The following is a 22,742-nucleotide window of genomic DNA, read 5'->3' on the forward strand; positions in this document are numbered from 1 at the left end:
TCTATACGGAATAATGGAGTTCCCAGCAGTCATCCCGCCCCCCGCTTTCTGATGACCCTGAAGCAGGGGAAGGGCCTCCAAACTGGGGGATCCCCTACCCCCACCTGGGGATTGGCAACCCCAAAAATAGGGTACAGTGGTCATAAATATCTATGTTTTGGATAATTCAAGTGTTTTGCCATTTGTGAAAAAGGGAAAAGGGCCATCATTATCATCTGCAAAATTTCTGAACAGTTTTCATCATTTTTTTCATTGCATATGTGAAACTCTTGCACTGTTTCTCTAATTACATAATGCAGTGTTACTGTACTGTTGATTAAATGTAGCTTTATTGCATTGTTGATTAAATGTATTATACTGCTTTTACTGCACTGTTTTTAATTCTGTAATTCTCCTTTAGTCTCCGTGAGAAAGCTGAACTCTACCTTAAGCAAATAAACAAATAATTTCCAGAGAATATTGGTAATGCAAGTGAAATAAGTTATGTGAACACATGCTGCATCTTTTGTGTTCTGTACTATCAAATGGCTTTAAAGCTCACTTTTTGGAATAAATGTTCTTTATGGGAATATAATAACACACCGCTTCATTCTGCTGTATCATGAATGGAAAGAGAACAAAACTTTGACAGCTGTATAACACTCATTCATTCAGGCTTGGCAATCAACATCAGCTTCTCCTTTTAGCTGAAATGTAGAAGAACACAACAGGGAGATTCTCACACTTTGTAATCTATGGAACTCAATTCTATTTTCAAAAATTTCATGGACCATGAAGTTATCTCCTTCCCTCTCACCACCTCATTCTGGACAGCCCGATTTCATTAGCTGATTCTCTTGGGCTACAATTTAGATTCTAATTAACCTCACCCTTTGATTGGAAGAAATTCTGCACCAGAGACAGAAATAAATTTAGTAACTTCTAGGCAGAAGCCAGCAAATGGGAAGGAACCTATGCTCCTCAGAGAAATAGGGAAAAAAAACCTGTTGCATAAAACCTGAACTTCCAGCATTCAATTGAAAATTACCACTTGCTATCAGTGTATATAGGAGGAGCCCTGTGGCACAGAGTGGTAAAGCTGCAGTAGCGCAGTCCAAACTTTCTCCTCACGACCTGAGTTTGATCCTGGAGGAAACTGGGTTTAGGTAGTCGGCTCAAGGTTGACTCAGCCTTCCATCCTTCCAAGGTCGGTAAAATGAGTACCCAGGTTGCTGGGAGGAAAGTGCACATGACTGCGGAAGGCAATGGCAACCACCCCGTAAAAAAGTCTGCTGTGAAAACGTGATATGATATCACCCAAGTTGGAAACGACTGGCACTTGCATAGGGGACTACCTTTACCTTTATCAGTGTATATGGTTACAGAAAGGCATCTGCCTGCCTCATGATAAAATGAGAAAACAGAGCTAAAACCAGTTCAATTTTATACTGGAAATAAGCATAATGAAGACAGTAGGTGTTGTACTCCTTGGTGCTAATTAAGAGAATCTAGGGGCTGAGCTATTGGTTCTCAGCATCTAATCAGCATATTTTCTGGCAAGTGCTCTGAGAAGATCTGGAAACTAGGTGGCTGAAGGTGATAGCAGCTCTAAGAGCTGAGGGGAGAACCAGTTCCATTTCCTTTCTCTGAAGTGGAGAATTCCTGCCCTCATTTTGACTAAGGATTCCATTTGTGTTAACTACATATATGTAACATGTCCTTAAGTTGCACACACTCAGAAGTTCCCTTACAGACTTCAGTCTCAGATACACTGCACTAGAGATTTACAATGCCTTGGTACTAACCTTACAATTGTCACAGTTTATCTGGTAGTAAACAAGCACTCACACAGCCACCAAATAAGCAGCTGCATCTCTGGGACTGAAAACCTGATTCTGCTGGCCAACACTGATACACTTCTTGTATTCATGGTAGGCATATATCCCTCCAAGTGAAACCAAAAACTGGCCTTTCAGCTTCCATCCAGACAGGTAGATGCAAATGCTGGTTCTTCTGGACAAATGGCATCATCATAATGGCCCCTATGTGACCAGGCTCAAGTTAGTTTTTATAGTAGAGCATGTTCCTATTAGTCAGTGGGACATTGCTGATGCTTGTAATAAAAGGGTATTTGGTTGGAAGCTGGAAAAAGAGGTAAAATGAGGAGGGCTGCACCATTTCATATGGGATACAATTCTCTCCTAAGCTGCATTTTAAGTTTATTTTTATATTTACAATCCTGCATACAATTCCCACGTAGCTGTGATTAAACACCGATTTGTGAGTGAGAGGAAAGCTTAACTGACTCTTTTCTCCCCCATTCACTACAATAAGCTTCAAATTACGCTGTGCAGTGCATCAGCAAAACAGAAATAGAAACACCACCAGGTTATTTTAGGGCATCATGCTGCTGGACAAGAGTGCCCTCCAGAAGTTCAATGGCAAGGAGAAAAAACACAGAAACCTTTAATGAACACAGGGGAGGAAATTTTTTTTTTCTTTAACTAATCCCGTCTAATCAGCACCAATATCACACTCCAGTTACAGGGATAGACATGGGCTAATTAAAAACATGCACCTAGGGTGTAATCAGGGGTAATAATTATTTGCAGCTGTTTCCACTATAGTCCCTTCTCCGCCCCCTGCCCCCAATGCCCCAACCAGCATCTATCAATACAGGAAGCTCAATACATTATTTATGTGGAGGCAGGGGTTAGAAAGCCTACATATGCTGCTTTCCACTGAAATGGTAAGTTATAGTTATTGGCAAAAGGAAGCTTGTGCTGTTGCATTAGGTGATGAGATAGACCCAAATCCTTGCCAAATAGAATAGCTAAGTAATAACAAATAATATTAGAAAAAGCCCATTTTGTGGGGCTAACAGGCAGGGCTCCAATAGAGCCCAGTGGGTACTCAAATTATTCCTGCAGCAATTAACTGATTGTAATAGGCTTGCACATTTCCTTTGATCTATTAATGTGATTAAGTGCAAGGGTATTTATTCAGCGATTTCCAGAAGGCACGTGGTAATTTGGTGCCTGTAAAAAGCAATCTCTCCATATAAATATCTCTTACTTTTTCAAGAAAGAACTACCTATGGTAGAAAGGTCAGCCATGGTTATTCCCTGGCATGCCAACAAAAGACCTTTCACTGCAGGTACATGTTTATCGTGCTAGCATCAATATGTACACTCCTCATATTTCAAGCTTTTTTCAGTAAAGGAAGCTCACGTACTACATCCTAGGCATAGAGAATTTTTCCTTGATCACATTCAGGAAGGGGGTGCCACATCACTGAAAGCCTGAAGACATAGTTGAGGAACTTACAGGGCATCCAAGAAACTTTCTAATGCCAGTGCATTAGCCTTAATTAACTGAACATGATTCAGTACCCTTAGCTAAAGGGGGGGGGGGGGGAATCCTGTTGCAGTAATTTAAAAAAAAAAAGGTTGAGTGGAATTATACTAGAAGTCATTCCATCTCCTGAAGTAGTTTTTAAGAAAGCAAACGAGCTTAGTTCTCAGGTTCTTCTTTTATCTTGCACTTTTTATACAGGCACTTATTAGCGGTGTACCATAATGGCTGGTGGCATTTCCACAGACTTAATAAGTAGCTCTTTTCCTGTTGCCCATGTGAATCTGAGACCATGGCAGGAAGATGTGCAGCCTTCCACTCGAATGATGGCTCCATCTGTCCCATGTGGCCATTGATTACCAGCAACCTCTGTAGCTAGAGGCTGACAGCTGACATATACTTTACCTACAAAAGCCTTTTTACAAGAGAGAGAGAGTGCCTGACTGATAACAATTGTTTGCACTAATCCTATTAGGGAAAAGGCTGTTTGCTAACAAAGGAAATATATTCTATGGAACAAGAAAGCCAAGAATAACCCCTTAATTTGTTTTATTATATATGTAAATTCACCCCTTTCCACCCTGCCAAGAATTCACACTTAACAATTCCAGAAAGGTAGCAAAGTGGTACCTTGCAGATTTATTGTGGCATAAACAGGGCTTTTTTTGAGCAGGGATGCACAGGAACGCAGTTCCGGCTGGCTTGGTGTCAGAGGGTGTGGCTTAATATGCACATGAGATCCTGCTGGGCTTTTTCTACAAACAAGCCCTGTGCAAAACAATGGCAATGTCAGGGGTGTGTGACCTAATATGCAAACAAGTCCTGGGCATAAATGTTTGTGGATTTCGAGCCCTGCTTCATCAAATTTGTTCTAGTTTTTATAGTGATTTTCATATAACAAAATATTTACACTAGAGTGAGTCTTTAAAACTAAAATCAGTATTTTTTTCACATAATACGTAAATAATAGTCAGGACTTTTTAAAAGAAAAGGCCTAGCAAGGACTCATTTGCATATTAAGCCACACCCCTGACATAGTATTTTTTCACACAGAGCTTTTTTTGTGGAAAAAGCCCAGCAGGAACTCATTTGCATATCAGGGCACCCCCTCGATGCCAAGCCAACCAGAACTGCATTCCTGGGTGTCCCGCCCTGAGCCACTTGTGGGAAGGGCGGGATATAAATCCCAAATAAATAAATAAATAAATAAAAAAAGCCCTGATCAATATTATTCCTGGCCACCTAATCCATGACTTTCATGCATGAATTCTATAAACTCTGAATTGTCAGTTAAATGTTCCCATTTTATACCCAGAACCAAGACCTAAATCAAAAAAGAAATATTACTGGACAGTAAACAAAATAATTTCTATACAGTCATATGTGATGAACAACAGATACCATATATTTAGAAGAATTAAGAGTAAAATAGGGGCTTAATAGGAAAATGCAAGTAATGGAGTATTCCATATGGGCCTATTTACACAACCATTAAACACACAGAAGCCACAGAAAATGCACTGCAGAAGCTCCAGTGTATTGGATCCTGGTCATGTGCTTTTACCTTATGCATAGGATTTGGTACATCTTTGTGTTGGGGCCAGATTCATACAATGCGTTCACCTGGAGACCACTGTACACAGGATCTACCGCATGATCACATTTTAGAGTCCAACCTGGTTCGATGGTTTTAGTTTCTTCCTCAAGGTCTCAGGAAAAGGAATTAACAGTCAGGGTGAGGAGAGAAGTAAAGGCACAAACATATTTAACAATGGCCTTACAGCTTTACCTTACTCTAACTCATCTTTCCAGTCTCAGAGATAAATAAAAATCTTGTGGCACCTTAAAAGATTAAAAAAAAATGTATTCTGGCATAAGATTTCATGGACTACAGACCACTTTTTAAAACTTAGTATTACTTCCCTTTTATGTAAGGAAGAAGTCAACGATGCAGACACCAAGACAGGCAGGGTAAAATATATTTTGAAATCGTACGGGAGTAAAGGCACTGGAGACCAGCAAAAAGGAGATAGTTGAGATCACATCTAAACCACCAGATACTAACAGATCCTGTCCTCTGCTTTAATGGTGCTATCCCTGAGCTTCCAGACTCCAAAAGTTCTGAGCCAGAAGAACCTGGCAATCTGACAAAGACAAGCCTAATCAGAACATCCAGACATATTCATGATTACATGTATTTACAATGAGTAATTCTTTGGGAAGATCTTTGTAATATTTCTTTTCCCTAATTTCTGAAAGGCAGGTAGCTACATGTCCTTTCCATAGATCCTCAGGTAACATAAACAGAACAGAAAAAGACAGATCTCTTGCAAGACAACACACAATTAAATGATTCACTATTCAACCCTAAACTTCCTGAGTGCTCCTAGTCAAAATGGAACATCCAAATTTACCCCTTTCAACCACATCTTGCATTTCTGTGTCTGGCCTTCTGAATACTTTTACACAGGTCTGTTCAGTTACAATTTAGATGCCGTTAAAGCAAAAATATGTGTCATCTGTGACAGAAGATTGTGTGGGAAAGTCCCAGGACAAATGATATGTTGTGTATCTGTGAAACAGCCTCTTTCCTTGTATGGAAAGGTTGCTTCATAACCCTGATACAAACTCAAGCAATCTATCAGAATTTCACTAATATACCAAATAAAGCATGAAAACTTGAATGGAGTGGGGGAGAGCTGATGTATCTTTCAAACTTACCCTATTCCCCATTTCATTCATTACAAGCAAGTTGTAGTTTTACAAGGAAGTTCAATGAAACTAGTTACCCAAGCCCCTATTTTACCAACCCACCTATTCCTCACCAGAAATCTGATGAATTGAACTGCCTCCTTCTCCAGTTTTTTTTTTCTTGCAGCACAGAACCAGGCAAATAGTTGAATGGGAATTCAAGCGTTTGTTCTGTCAAATTTCAGCAGACAACACTCTATGCCCTTTTTAAAACTTGTGTGTTAACTACATATGATAATGTCACCTAATAAGCATGCACTCAGTCGGAGAATAAATCATGTCCTGAGACTCTGTTCTTGAGAGGAGATAAAATTATCATACCTTCCAAGTGATGGACGAAAACAGTGTATGTCTTATTTCCCATGAAAGGTTGCTAGACAGAAGCAGAGTCAACACACTGATTGCTATCTGCACCACTTAATAATACTGAAATAAATAGTTAAATCTGCACACAATTGGTTTGGTAGAGCAATTTCTAACACCAGGAAAACATTCAAACCAGATTGAAAAGCAGAACTGCTAGCAGAGTAAAATGATACAGTATACTAACTCACAAATATTTTACATGGAAGGTAAGGGCCAATATCAATATCAACACAGATGAGGCATGGTGGGGGGGGGGCACACAACACCTCAGTGTGACAGGTCAAGACCTATTTACAATTTTTAAACTTGGTCAGCAGGAACACTGGGATCCTGGCTGCAAAATAAATATAATGATGATGATGTACTTGAATAGTAGAGGGAAACGCAGCATCTATTAAACAGATCAACGCTCAAGTTCAAATATGTTTGGTAATACTTTAGGATAACATTGAGACAGTTTCTGAGCATTATCTTGCCCCACTCCCCAGGAAAAATAACTATGAGGTCTTCCTTTAATCCCCATGCATATTGATTTTGTAGCTGCAGCTGTTCTTTTAACTTTTTGGATTTTTGCCCTTTCACATGAGATATCTGTTGCTGATTATATATGGTATCATTTCAGACTGCTAGCAATTACGCTTTTTAATCTGGTTCTGAATAATCATGGTTAATCTCAGTTCTGAATATTTTCCCCAATGCTAGAAATCAGTGCTGACTGTGTAGACAGGAAGAAGAAGAAGAAGACGAAGAAAAGGAGGAGGATTTATACTCCACCCTTCACTACCCAAAGGAGTCTCAGAGCAGTTTACAATCTCCTTTCCCTTCCTCTCTCTGCAACAGACGCCCTGTGAGCAATGTTCCCTCTAAGCTGTAGAGTCTTGTGAGCAAAAATTCTATTTTGTGAGCTGCTGGCATTAAAGTTGTGAGCTGATGCATAAATTAGTTTGCTCTAGGGCCATTTTTCCTGAGCTGAGACAAAAATGTGTGAGCTGGAGGCTAAAAAATTGTGAACTAGCTCACACTAACTCAGCTTAGAGGGAACACTGCCTGTGAGATACATGGAGCTGAGAGAGCTATCCCATAACTGCTCTTGAGCAGAACAGCTTTGTGAGAACTTGTGGATGACCTAAGGTCATATCAGCAGGTGAATGTGGATGAGTGGAGAATCAAACCTGGTTTTCCTAGATAAGTCTGCACACTTAACAGCTACATCAATTTAATGTCCTTCTTTTGCAGAAAGATGAGTAATGGTGTGATTAGTCTGTGACACTGATGTCTATTTTGTTCACTAAATCCAAGGTCTACAAGCTAAACAGCTGACAAAGTTATAGGTAGCTATGTCAGCCCGCAGAAAATTTCAAAAAACAAGCAATGTAATAACTTTTCGTTAGGACCAACCAAAATCCCACAAAATAGCAAGCTTTCAACTTTCCCACAACTCTTCATCAGGATATTTAGTATAAAACAATAAAAGGCAAGTGAAGGGAGGGGGGGGGGAGAGATATTTTAGGGCATGCTGGAGAAGCCCCTATGCAGTTTATAATTTAGAATACCAGGTATATTACAGATATAATTAAATTCGGTGCAAAACTGTTTTTTTGTTCCAAACATCTAGTGTGAATAATGCCTGAGAGCTTAAAACAAGCCAGATGATGCCCTGTAAACTGGTATCATTGTGTTGTGGGCCTGTGGTTGGTCATGCCACAACCATGGACCTATGGCTAGGTTGGTTCCCACCCACCCCCAATTTTTTTTCCTGCTGTCTGTGCACAGAAGCAGACAACCGCGCACATGCTCCTGGCTGCATTCTATGGGGGCACTGTTAGAGTGGGGTTGGGGGGTGGAAAGGATGCACCAAAAATGAATGGAATGATCACACTGTTCATGCAGTTCCATGGTGCACTCAGCTGACCAGATGTCCAGAAACCCACCAAGAAAGCACTTCTCCAAGGTAGCAACTGGGCTGGCGGCTATTTAATCCACGTGAGGAGACATTTAGCACAAGGTAAGGATGAGTGGGGCATGGGAGCCAGATGTTCCCATTTGATTGCACCCATTTAATCCAGAGGGGTGTCTATGTGAGGCCAAACTGTTCATGTGATTACACCTTGTGTTTCATGAATTAAGAAGACACACTCTGGCCAGGTCTGAGAACAAACTCTGTCCAAAACTTTCACAGGAAAGAAAGAAAGAAAGAAAGAAAGAAAGAAAGAAAGAAAGAAAGAAAGAAAGAAAGAAAGAAAGAAAGAAAGAAAGAAAGAAAGAAAGAAAGAAAGAAAGAAAGAAAGAAAGAAAGAAAGAAAGTAAGTAAGTTAAAGGAAAGAAAAAAAGGCAAGTAGGGAGAAAAAGAATATCAAAAAGAAGAAACATGCAAGTATTTATATATGTATGTATTCATTGAAGAGAAACACTGACATCTCCCAAATATCCATAATCCATAAATCACAATGACTCCAAGGCCACAACTTACTTCCTGACAATCTAAATGAGCTTGGTGTGCTTGCTTATCATGCATTTTTAACAGACCGAGGAGGCAACATAATTATGGACTAGCAAGCTATGCTTAAGCATGAAATACGGTGGAAAAGATTATAAAAGTGAGAAAGATCGGGTGTTCTTGTCATGAAAAATACAATAATTTCCCCTATTTTGCATAGATGACAATCTCATGAGCATCAGAACTATGAATTATGAAATAAAAAACAACCAGTCATCTGCTCCACAATTCCCAACATTTTAAAAATGAAAGGCACAGGGGGTGTAATGATTCTCATCTGCATCTAGTTAAGGAAGCCACCTGAAACCAGCCACTTACTTCATAGCACACTACAAGCATGAAAATGTGAGATACATGTTCAGTAATCTGCTCTGAAGGAACATGTACTGAGTGAACTAAAAAGCTGCAACGGTGTAAAATGACTGCTGGGAAGGTGGGTGGCAGGCAGAAGGTCAAACAGTTCATTTCAACTAATCTGGTGACAACTTCTCTATGAGAATTGGGATTCCAAGGTCAAGTCTCCATTCTACCAATCTAATGTAGCTCTCAGACAGATGACAGTAACAGAGTTATAAAACAAAGAATTCATGTAAAACCCCCCGCTTTTTTCTGCCCTGTTACAATCAGGAAATTCAAACAATGGAGTGACAATCTTTCTCAAATCCTGCATGGGCTTCCCAACCCTTTCCACATTATTTTTCTAAAGATAGTTCTATCAATTCAGTAACAATGAATGGAAGCTACTATCAATACAATGTTATTTAATTTAGTGATTCAAAACATTTTATACCTCCTTTCCACCCATTTTAGGGCCCCCCAAGGTAGTAAACAATCAAAAACATTAAATCCAACTTTAAAAATGCCATGGAGCAGAGCTTTTACCATCTGCTCTGGTACCAGTTTCTCCCCCTGTGGATCAGTATGTTGCAAAGTGGCAGATTTGTTGTATTTGATGGTATGTAGTCATTGTATTCTCAGTGAAAAAAGCTTTGAGTCTGCACTCAGTGGAGGGTATACATATCCAAATAGCACGCTTCACAAATTTGGTGGGGGTTTGCTGGGTTGTTATGGCGTATGGCTACAACAATAAAATACTTTGATCTTTACATCCAAATAGATAAAAATGAACAATACACACATATAAACAACAACTAAACAAAACACATAGTCAGGAATGTGGAAGGTATAGGGGTCAAATATATATGATAATCAAAATAAATAGAAGAAGATGATGATATTGGATTTATATCCCACCCTTCACTCTGAATCTCAGAGCTCCTTTGCCTTCTTCCCCCACAACAGATAACCTGTGAGGCTGGTGGGGCTGAAAGAGCTCTCACAGAAAGCTACCCTTTCAAGGACAGCTCTGTGAAAGCTATGGCTGACTCATAATCAACCTATGAATTACCCTGATCGGCTGTGAACACCAGATCAAAACCATAACTAAAACTCTCACTTGTATTGCCTCATTTCACATTGTGGAAGAGATACTATTATCACCAGTCTGATATGGAACTAACAAGTAACGCAAGTGATGATATGGAGAGCAACAGTGGAATTGAGGTGCTCCATAGACCTATGTAGGAGAAAGGTCATTTCTGTTTGAATATATGAGTAGACAACCACATTGATGGCATAGTATTCACAGTTCTTTGTGTAAGCTAAAATTAGTTTCTCAAGAGTTTTCAGTGTGATACCCTTTGTTCTCATACAATGTAAGTGAAGTACATGCTATATTATCTTTTAAAAATGTACAGGTCTGTGCCAGTGAGATTATTTTCTTTAATTCACCACTTGCAGTCATCCTAAGGTTTGTTGCTTACAGGAAGGAGTTCACCTATTCTGTTTTGTGTTTGCTTACTCTTTCAATAGTACTCACAATGAATACTCATATGGTTCCACCACTCTCTGCCTTTTCCTCTCCCTCCTCAAAACCTACCTTTTGTACCTTTCTACCACATTTTTATCCCACCCTTCCTCCAAGGATCTCAGAGTAGCATACATGGTTCTCTCATCTTAATTTTTTACTTCACAAGAGCCCTGTGAGGTTCTTTACCCAAGACAAAATGGCCAACCTAAGATTACTCATGAACTATAAACTACCAAGCAAAATGATCACAAGCCAATGCTCTAACCACTACTCCACAATGGCAATGTTATTTTACCTCACCCATAGACTTCTTTGGATAAGGGTACTGGATAAACATATGGAGTAGAGGTCCAACAGTGGCTATTAGCCATAGCGTATTGATGAGACTCTGTCTGGGGCAGTGATGCTCTGTATTCTTGGTGCTTGTGGGGGCAACAATGGGAAGGCTTCTAGTTTCCTGGCTCCTGTGATGGACCTCCTGATGGCACCTGTTTTTTGGCCACTCTTTGACAGAGTGTTGGACTTGATGGGCCATTGGCCTGATCCAACATGGCTTCCCTTATGTTTACCATTTACATGATAATCTTATTCTCTTTGCTTCTCCCATCCACTGATGTACTTCAGACTGCAACCTCCTTGGTGAAGACGGCTCTCCTACCCTCCCCCAGTTACTCTCTTTTCTTTGCTACAAAGTGCAATGAACATTGATCTAACCATATAAATAATAAATAATAATAAAACATTAATAGCTTGTGTACTATATTCCTTATGCTAAGACAACCCCTAAAAAAGCAATTCCATCCCAAATATATATGTATATAAAGGCTAAAATTCTTGAACTTCTACTGCCAATCTGCCCTGTCTCTGCTGACAGTCAAACAGATTTATTCTTTATGCAATGAAAATATGCAGATAGCAAACAGCCATTAATACCCATTCCATTTTACCAGCTACATTCCCTCATTATATATTCCCTCCTTATTCCTTTATGACTGCAGAGTCAGCTTCTTCCAGCTCCAATATTGTTCACAGTTCTCATTGCCTTTTTACCACTTTGACCTCCACTGGAAAAACCACAGAACTGACTGTGTTATTAATTGTTTTATCTCAAAAAAGATAATGCATATAAGACTTTCCTGTGGAATTCAATAACACAGATCAGGACTGTTATACTAGCGTAAGTCATTTATCTGGGCTACATAATAGCGAAAGAAGAGCTGTAAAGTGATAGCTTGTACTGTTCCTACTGTCAAAGTTTTCACATAGAACCACATCCCCTTATTTTCTTCTTTTAAACTCTTTTACGACCCACTCAGCAGTTTAAGTAGATATCATATTTCACAAACAGGTGCTATCTTCACCTAGAATCCTATGCCTCTCAAAAAGGCCTTGATATTCATATGATCCAAAACACCAAATTCAGCTAGAAAATACCAAACCAGACTCATGGGAGGACCATTCAAAAAGTTCGCAACACCTGCTTCATTGGTTAGAGCTTCAATCAAGTGGGCAAAGGAACAGGAAGTTTTAACTGGACAAAAATTTACATACTTTCTCAACACATCGTTATCTTCATTTTAAAAAATGTGTTGTCCACTCCCAGCCTCTTGTGACAGAGTAGAGAGCTCAGACAGCACATCTCATTAAATAAAAGAAGGACCAGTATGAATTAGTACAGCTTTACAAAAGATCTTTTAAACATTTTTTGTATTATTTAAACTTGCTTTTAATGATTGAAGGGAGATAACTATTACTCCAATTTTTGTTGTTGTTCAGTCACACAATTGTGTCAGACTCTTTGTGACCCCATATCCCAATCTGACAGTTGCTTCTTGACCTTTATGCAGGTTTCTCAGGAGACATGTGAGGTGGTCTGGTACTCCCATCTCTTTAAGGACTTGCCACAGTTTGTTATGATCTACACAATCAAAGGCTTTAACATAGTCAATGAAACAGAAAGAGATGTTTTTCTGATACTCCCGTGCTTTCTCCATAATCCAGCAAATGTTGGCAATTTGATCTCTAGTTCCTCGACCTCTCTGAAACCCAGCTTGAACTTCTGGTAGTTCCCGATCTACATATTGCTGAAGCCTAGATTGTGGGATTTTTAACATGACCTTGCTGGCATGTGAAATGAGTACAATGGTGCAATAGTTTGAACATTCCTTGGCATTACCCTTCTTTGGAACTGGAATATAAACTGACCTTTTCCAATCCCGTGGCCACTGTTGAATTTTCCAAATTTGTTGACATAATGTGTGCATCACTTTAACAGCATCATCTTTTAGAACTTTGAATAGCTCAACTGGGATACCATCATATCCGCTCGCTTTGTTGTTAGTAATGCTTTCTAAGACCCATTTGACTTCACACTCCAGGATGTCTGGCTCAAGGTCATGGATTTCACTGTCATGGTTGTCCAGGACATTGAGATCCTTCTTGTATAATTCTTCTGTGTATTCTTGCCACCTCTTCCTAATCTCTTCTGCTTCTCTACCATTTTTGTCCTTTATCATGGCCATCTTTGCACAAAATGTTCCCTTGATTTCATCAATTTTCTTGAAGAAATCTCTTGTCCTTCCCATTCTATTATTTTCCTCTATTGCTTTGCATTATTCCTTCAGGAAGGCCTCTTTATCTCTCCTTGCTGTTCTCTGAAAATCTGCATTCAGTTGGGTGAATTTTTCCTTTTCACCTTTGCCTTTCGCTTTCCTTCTTTCTTCAGCTATTTGTAAAGTCTCATCAGACAACCGCTTTGATTTCTTGCATTTCTTTTTCCTTGGGATGGTGCTGATTGCTGCCTTCTGCACAATATCACGAACCTCCATCCATAGTTCTTCTCTATCAACTTTAGTTCCTTAAACCTATTCTTCACCTCCACTGTATATTCATAAGGGATGTGATCAAGGTCAAACCTGAATGGCCTAATGGCTTTCCCAGTTTTCTTCAGTTTAAGCCTGAATTTTGCAATGAGTAGCTCATGATCTGAGCCGCAGTCAGCTCTGGGTCTTGTTTTTGCTGACTGTAAGGAGCTTCTCCATCTTTGACTGCAGAGTATATAATCAATTTGATTTCTGTGTTGCCCGTCAGATGATGTCCATGGGTAGAGTCACTTTTTAGGTTGTTGGAAGAGGGTGTTTGCTATGACCAGCTTGTTCTCTTGAAAACTCTATCAGCCTTTGCCTGGTTTCATGTTGTTCTCCAAGGCCAAATTTTTCAGTTGTTCCAGTTACCTTTTGACTTCCTACTTTGGCATTCCAGTCCTCTATGATGAGGAGGACATTTTTTTTTTGTGTGTTAATTCTAGAAGGTGTTGTAGATCTTCATAAAACTGGTCCACTTCAGCCTCTTCTGCACCAGTGGTTGGGGCATAGACTTGGATTACTGTGATATTGAATGATTTGCCTTGGATAAGGAACAAGATCATTCTGTCATTTTTGAGATTATATCCCATTACTGCCTTCCTCACTCTCTTGTTAACTATAAAGGCCACACCATTTCTTCTATGGGACTCTTGCCCACAATAACAGATGTAGTGTTCCTCTGAGTTAAATTCACACATTCCTATCCATTTTAGTTTGCTGATTCCCAAGATGTTGATGTTCAGTCTTGCCATCTCTCGTTTGACTACATCCAGCTTACCTCGATTCATAGATCTCACATTCCATGTTCCAATGCAGTATTGTTCTTTGCAGCATCGGACTTTCTTTTCACCATCAGCCACATCCACAGCTGAGCATCCTTTCGGCTTTGGCCCAGCCGCTTTACTCTTTCTGTGGTTGCCCTTCGCTCTTCCTCAGTAGCATATTCGGCACCTTCTGACCTGAGGGGCTCATCTTCCAGCGCCATATCTTTTAGCCTTTTGTTACTGTCCATGGGATATTCTTGGCAAGAATACTGAAGTGGTTTGCCATTTCCTTCTCCAGTGGATCACATTTAATCTGGGGTCTCAGCTGTGGCCTGTCCATCTTGGGTGGCCCTGCATGGCATAGCCCACAGCCTTACTGAACTGTGTAAGCCCTCTTGCCACGTCAAGGCAGCAATCCATGAAAGGTAGCTATTACTCCATGGAACCTATAATCCCACTGAATCATTATAACTGAATCAAGAACATCAGAGTAATCAGAAATGCACATCTTGATTTTAATGACTGTAAACTGTATGAATGATTTTATTATGTATTTTGTTTTTTAATATTTTATGTGGTTTAATCTTGTTGTTAGCCGCCCTGAGGGGAGGGCGGGATATAAATCTGATAAAAAAATAAATAAATATTACTGCATTTTGCCATTTAAAAAATCCCTATGAATGTGCCATGAACATGTTTTATAATGGTACATGTCTTGTAGTGGTACATTTGTCAAGGAGCATATGCATGCCAAATCCATAATTGCTAGCCCAAGAGCATTAGTGACCAAAAACTTTCTGACCAAACATTTCAGCATTTGAGGAACACCAATCATATTTCATCAGAGGTTACTTATACATTTTCAATTATATATTTGCAGCCATAAGAGCTAGAAATTTGTTTCTGTTTCATGAAACAGAGGTTGAATCAAACTTTATGTATTTATTTAGGTATCTATATACCCTACTTTCCTCCTCAAAGTTGCTTAGAATACTGCTCCCCACCTTCATTTAAACTTCACATTGAACATATAAACATATTGAACATATGAACATATGAAGCTGCCTCATACTGAATCAGACCCTCGGTCTATCAAAGTCAGTATTGTCCACTCAGACTGACAGCGGGTCTCAAGCTGAGGTTTTTCAAACCTATTTGCCTGGACCCTTTTTTGTTGGAGATGCCAGGGATTGAACCTGGGACCTTCTGCTTACCAAGCAGATGCTCTACTACTGAGCCACTGTCCCTCCCCTTCATAACATAAGTTGAGAGTAACTGACCCAAGGTCACCCAGCAAACTTACACAACAGAGTGGAAATTTGATTCTGGATCTCCCATGTTCTACCCTGAAACTTAAATGAGTTAGAAGTGGACACAGCCTGTACATTGTGCTGGAAAGTAACTTCTGTTGGGAGAAGAAAAGGAATGATTTTTTGCTGAATTCCCCCCCACCTTTGCCCCCATGCTGTTTCTGAGAGCCTCCAGGAGCAAAATTTCAGGAGGTTCAGTACAGCTCAGGTGTCTTTGATCTGCTTGTAACAATTTGGGAGCAGTCCAAGGTTATCAAAAAGTTCAATGCCACACCCAAAACCTCATTCTGCATGTCTGCATAACTGCAGGATAGTCTAATACCTAACACTGGGATATTGTGGGGGGAGGGGGAGGAAGGAGTGAGTCAAGAGTGAAGACAGGCCTTATCCTTCCATATGTAATAGAGTCAAGCAGAAATCTGCCTCTTGTCTGAGACTTCTTGTGGCAGCATGAATAAAGGTATTTGATTATGGTTGTAAGTTGTATAAAGCTCCTATATTGGTGAAAACCAATATATTTTAATTGCTATAGTAATCAATCTGTATGCATGCTTGTTTGGGAAACATGTGAATTAGGAAGCTGGAAACTTCATTTAGATCAATGATTTGAATCGGTCTTTCTTCTTGATTATTTAAATCATCTTGATTTAAAATCAATTCAATCTGATGCCCATCTTGGTTGGGTTTCTTAGCTCACAAGGCTGTGAAACATAAAAGATGGAAATCAGCAGGTAGGCAGGTAGATACACAGGTAACAAACATGCGTATCCATTTAACTCACAGAAAGGTATACAAGCTGTTTTTCTACATCACATGATTTCCAAGTCTGAAGCATTCTTATGGAAAGTGGTCCGCAGTTAGCTTTATTCCAAGTAAGTATCTTCACTGGACTGCAGATCAGATTTCTCAACAGCAACCGGAACACATTCCAGTAATAAACTCTAGATGCCAATTGTTTTTACACAGGTGCTTGGTGCTCCAAAATTAAGCATCTGAATAGCGAGAAAGCTGTATCACTCTCAGTGTTTCATGGAGTTGTTAGGGATGCCAACCCCCAGGAGGTACCAGAGAACCTCCCCTGAATTACAACTGCTCTCTAGACTTATAGATCTCACTTTATCTGGAGAAAATTTATGCTCTAGGGGGTGTACTCTACAGCAATGTAACCCCATTGAGGCTCCTGTCCTCCCCAGGCGCCATCTTATAATTTCCAGGAGTTTCCTAACTTGGATCTGGCAACTCTACACTGGATCTGGAGCAAAATTTCCACTTGTGCTAGAGCTCTTGCTCAAACAGAAACACAAGAAAAAGATTTACAAAATAAATAATAATTACTGTACCCCTGCTTGTATTTCTGCTTGCACAAGATTTGGTGCAACCAATTTCTGGCCCTATAATATATAAGCCGTATAATGTATAAGGAGGAAAGTACACATGATCTTCCACAGATGGAACTGCACTAATTCTGTACACATTTCTGCTTACACATATTCTCTTGTGAAGGTTTTGATGCACACCTTGGACATCCTCGTTATATTACTGTGCAGCCCAATTGCTTCTGAGCCTTTTTCTTTGCTGCCTTTAAAAAAAAACAAAATGATAAAAATAGAGAATAAAAACATTGATATTTTGAAAAATAGATGGCAGAGTTTTTTCTTAGTGGCTCATTTCAGCTTCACATGGCCTACTGAGATAAACAGACTGAAATCAGAAATAAAGTCTTTGCTCACAGAGTGTTTAACAAAAGGAAAAAAAAGTATCTGTAAAAAAGCCCTATCAAAGTACATCAATGTTGATTTTGTGCTGTTGCTATAGAATGCCATTATTGAGGTATTCTAAAAATCCTTATAATATCAATTCTTTATCATCAACAAAATAGTATAGCCATTAGTATCTGTCTTTTTTACCTAAGGGGTAAATTCTACCATGGGTGCATGAATTCTATAGCTGCTAGCATAGTGCCATGTGCTCCACTGAATCCCAAATCAGCACATGCTCTATCAGAACCTTTTAAAAGTTCTTTGAAATAAAGATGTCATACTACGCTTCCTGAAAGTAGTCCAGGTGTGGGGAAGGGATGCCATACCTCTAGTGGCAGCCCATTCCAAAACACTGGAGTTACCACATGAAAGGCCAAGGAACAGATCACCTACTGAGCTCAATGTATGAGGAAAGACCAGGAGCCAGTGTAGTGATCAGTCAATAGTATCCGAGAGACCCAGTATCGAATCCCCACTCTGCCATGGAAACCTAATAATGATCATGGGCCAGCTTCACACTTTTAAGCCTAACCTACTTCACAGGGTTGTTTTGTGGATAAAATGGAGGAGAGGAGAATCATGTAAGCTGCTTTGGGTACCAATTGGAGAGAAAGGTGCAATATAAACAAACAAACAAGGAGAAGCTGTTGGGAGAAACTTTGCTAGAGGGTAGGCATATATTGGCTTCAGGTATTTGTGTCGTGAGCCATAAATGGCTGCAGAAGTTAGAACCAACACATTAGTGTGAGCCCAGAAACTATCAAACCCTTCAAAACAGTGGTAATATAATCTCCCAATCTTTTATAAAATAGAAAAAAGTTATTTGAACAACACAGTGGCAGTTACAAGTTGTACAAATCCTGCGAGAAAGAAAACATCATGTTCTCTTCTTTACAACATTTTAAGAAAGCATACTGTTCCTAACTTGCTTTGATGTAAGAAAACTGTGCTGAACTCTATGGGACTTCTATCCTGGTAATTATGCATACAAAAGGATTTACGGGTTTCACCTTGCTTAAACTTTCAGGTTATCAAACAATTTTAAATTGGCAGCATTCCAACTTTGTTCATAACTACTAATTTTGACCTCCCATCAGTTCTAACATGTGCAGTCCTGCAGCTATCTGTCTTTTTAGAAGGGTAATGCTTGAATTTAGTTTATTTATCCCTCCTTTATGACGCAGCTGATAAAGACTAATTTACATTCCATGTTTACATTTTCTTCACTGCTAGAGAAACAAAAAAACTTTAGAAAACTTCCTGTAGGCTTTATAACAAAATCCTGTGGCAACAGTTAAAAACAGCAATCAGTCTAATTCCTACAAGTACCATATAAGTTTCATTGAAGTTAACTGATTTCTTCTCAGTTCCATTGCCATCAAGTTCTAGTTGATGGGATACGTTACACGTTTTACCTTTGCAAAAGGTACCAAATGTGAACTAAGGACACCTAAAAATAGTTCATCTGTACTTTTGCACAATAGGCTCTACAGAACATGGAAGCTGTCACCATGGATCAATTCAACAATCTATTTAGTTTGGAACACTTGGTCTGTGCTACCTCACTAAAAGAAAAATCATTATACAATCAAAGTTGGGAGGGAAAGATGGATTGCCAGCCCTCAAAGTGAGTATGCTGGATCACTCCAGATCTTTATTGTATTGATGGACTACCTTCCCCAAGGACGCCTCAACGGGAGACAATAGCCTTCCAAGACACTCTTGCAGGTCATCATGACTTAAGCATGATACAAATCCTAGGATCCTAGAACCCAGCTACTATACCACACAGGCACTTCTGAAATTATGTGTGTGAAGCCCTGCTTGCCCATCCAAGAAAGACAACTGGTTCTGCTTGAATTCAAATCACTGATGGACTCTGCCTTATGAAAACAGCAGGCATCCTGAAAAATGAAAATAATCTGTGCAACCAAAGCATATCAAGACCGTGTGACCCTCCTGAAATCCAGATGAAGCAAATGAAATTTACCCCCCGTGAATCCAGTGCTGCACAAAACAAAGTCAGCACAATGACAGAGCCACTAATGTCAGCTCACTGTGCTCCGTTTTCTTCTACATGCTGTGAGAACCCCAAAGCAAGGGGCTTCTAAATATTTCCCCTTATTTTTGTATAATTTGACTTCAGAGACCAATACTTGGATCATTCTCTACTTATATGAATTAAATGGAGCTTCCTGACGTTAAGAAAATTCATATTCTTCTTTACTGTAATTTGTATACAGATCTTCGTCACAAGTATTTACATCCTCTTTTACTTAGCATGGTTGATTGTTCTAATGCACTTAAGGTCTATAGACTTCTGAACGATTCTTCATCTAGTGTCACTGGGAAGGTGGCTAAGTTTCTTTACTCCGTTTTAAAGGCACAGAGGATTTCATAGAAACAGTTTATGTTTATGCTTACTCTGACATATATGTATGCAACTGGTCCATTTTACCTCTTTTAACCAATTTGCTCTGATATATATATATATCTATATATTTTATGCCAATAAAGGCTAACTTGACTTGACTTGAAAAATTCTGCATGGATGCAGTTATCAGTGGACTTCATTAAGGAGGATTTCCCCACTTCCCCATCCTCCTTCAGTACAATGACTCCCCCAGGTTTTGGAGCAGCAAAGCAACATAAGAAACAAAGTGGAGGTCTGGAGAGGGAAGAGAAATCATTGCCCTCCTCTCCTGAAAAATGAAAATACGATCTTGTCAGAGGAATACTGTGATTGGATATATGCCATTGGGTTTATCCTTCTGATTAGCAACAGACAACCCACAAAGTAACAATACTTAAATACTTGTCACCTCACTATATGGGTGGGAACTATTCCCTCTTGGTTCACATTACTTATAGGAACAAAGGTTCAAACATCTAGCCTGGCATAGCCATGCTTGTCTAAAAATAGCAATTGGTGAAGAAACTGCTTTAGGGGACAAGATGCAGGTTTCTTCTATTCCAAGGTCTTCTGCTATCTGTAGGATGTGGCTACTGTCTCATTTTATTCCTTTCATCCCGTAATTTTCCCTTTCCAGATCAGTTGGATCACTCAGTGGGTGTGATCAGACAAGCATTTTGGCCCACTATAGCCACCTCCCATCTCCGGACTTAAGGTGCATGATCACATGCAAACATCTGGCCTCTGTACCCAACACATCCCTCATGCTGTAACAATTCACTATTGGATTTAATCACTTCCATGGAGCATTTCCAGCCATCTGATCAGTCCAGGTGTGCCATAGATGCACAGGAGCAATGTGCTTGCTCCATTCTATGAGTTTGCAGCTTGTGACTCTGCGGGCAGCTGGGCAGGTACTGTCTGATTGCTGCGGCGCATTTCTAACTTGAGCAGCTTATTAAAAGCTGAGAGACCACCGTGGCAAGTTCCCGGTCTGATTGCACCCAGTCTCACTGTAGTTTCAGTACTTTGGTTCCACAAGGGTTTCTGCAGAGGGAAAGATTTCTGCCAATACAGCATGACTTTCTCACCTCCCACTGCAGTCTGAAATGAACCCGGTATTACTGCTCCATTCCAACCACAAAAATGCTCCACTGATTACAAGCCACTGCTTCTTGGTTTACTCCATTCTCAAGCAGCAGTGGTGTGGAATGGCAGCAGAGGCAGAAACCTGTCAGCTAGGAATGGTTGTACCCAGCGGGGTTGAAAATGTTTCCACAGCAGGCCCAACACCAGTCACTTTTCAGCAAGTTCCAGTTCTACTACAGAAATAAGAAAAGTATTCTAGTGCAGTGCATGAATTATTTTGCCTCTCAGTCTCCTGCCTCAAGCCCTGTCTTGCATGCTTGCAGCTTCTAGCTTGAATACATATGAAGCTGCCTTAGACTGAATCAGACCATTGGTCCATCAAATTCAATATTGTCTCCTCAGACTGACTGCAGCTCTCCAAAGTCTCAGGCAGTGGTCTTTCACATCACCTGCTCCTTGATCTTTTTAACTGGAGATGCCAGCACTGACCCTGTGACCTCCTGCATACCAAGCAGATGCTCTACCACTGAGCCACAGCCACAGACCTCCCACTCAAGCCTGGAAAGATATGATATAAACTCTATTCCTCCTTTCCAGGTCAGAAGCCTCAGACTTGAGATGCTGCACCCTAGCACATTCCAGTAACATTCTCAGATTAGGAACGTGGAATTCAATAAAGTAAGAAACAGTTAAAAACACTTTCCCTCATTGCATTGGAGGACCATTCAAATGTAAAACAGAGATCAAAGTGGATGACAGAAGATCCTCTCTCGGTGCACATTTAAAATGTTCATCTACACTGCATACCACCATCACTTCTGCCTTGCTTTGCATTATCTTAAGTCGTCTACACTAATTTTCTTGAATTGGCACCGAAAACGGTTTCACCCTGGAGTTGCTCCTCACTTTACAAGAGTACTTTTGAACATGAGTTTTCTGCAGGCGGATTCAAAGCTTATAAAATCAGAATAAACCCTAAGTGTAGAAAAAGCCAGGGTTCATGTGCTTTTATTGCCTTAGAGAGCTTTATTCATGGATTGTGGCATACAAGTGCACCACAGATGTTGGGTGTAAACACCACAAAATGGCACAGACATCTTTGTGATGCTCCAGAGTGAAACATGCCATTCCAGCTTTTCTAAACCATTCCAGAGTTTTGGCATAGCAAAATGCCATTCTAATTCCATCCATCTCTACTGGCATGTCTTTAAAGCATTCACATCCTACCTTATCTTTTCAGATTCAAGGCAGCTAACTATGCAACACCCAGTTGCAAGGACACAAATCTCACCATCCAAGTAACAAAATTAAGAGTGCACAAAATTACAAATGGTGCCAGATCTGCCAAAACAGTTTAACCTCCACCAAATGCTCTCTGAAAGAAAACCGTCTTATTGCCTTCCTGAATGTAGTAAGCCGACATGCAATCTGGTAGGCCACACCAAGGGATCAGATCCACTATTAAGCAGATCCTAATTTTTGTCAGATGAATATTCCTATGCCAGGAGAAGGCTGCAAGAGGAGTGTAAGTGGGGCATGGGAGTATATCCAGAGATGCAGTTTGATAAATATGAGGCCTTAGACCATGAAGTGCTTCACTAACCAATACTTTGAGGCCTGATAGCAGAGAGGGAGGAAACAGACTAGGATTCTTTTTTTCACTAGCATGCAAGAGCTCTGCTTGTAAATTGGATCCTGGAAAACTTACTTAGCTTTTAAGCTTTA

At 39.9% G+C, this 22,742-nt stretch overlaps 1 protein-coding gene across 8 annotated transcripts in view; it reads right to left on the reverse strand.

The window, feature by feature from the left end:
• Window positions 1–22,742, reverse strand: part of NRG1 (neuregulin 1) — a 456,659-nt gene that overhangs the window by 144,874 nt on the left and 289,043 nt on the right. The window lies entirely within an intron of this gene.

Source organism: Heteronotia binoei, chromosome 4, assembly GCF_032191835.1.
Source record: "Heteronotia binoei isolate CCM8104 ecotype False Entrance Well chromosome 4, APGP_CSIRO_Hbin_v1, whole genome shotgun sequence".
Lineage (NCBI taxonomy): Eukaryota > Metazoa > Chordata > Lepidosauria > Squamata > Gekkonidae > Heteronotia > Heteronotia binoei.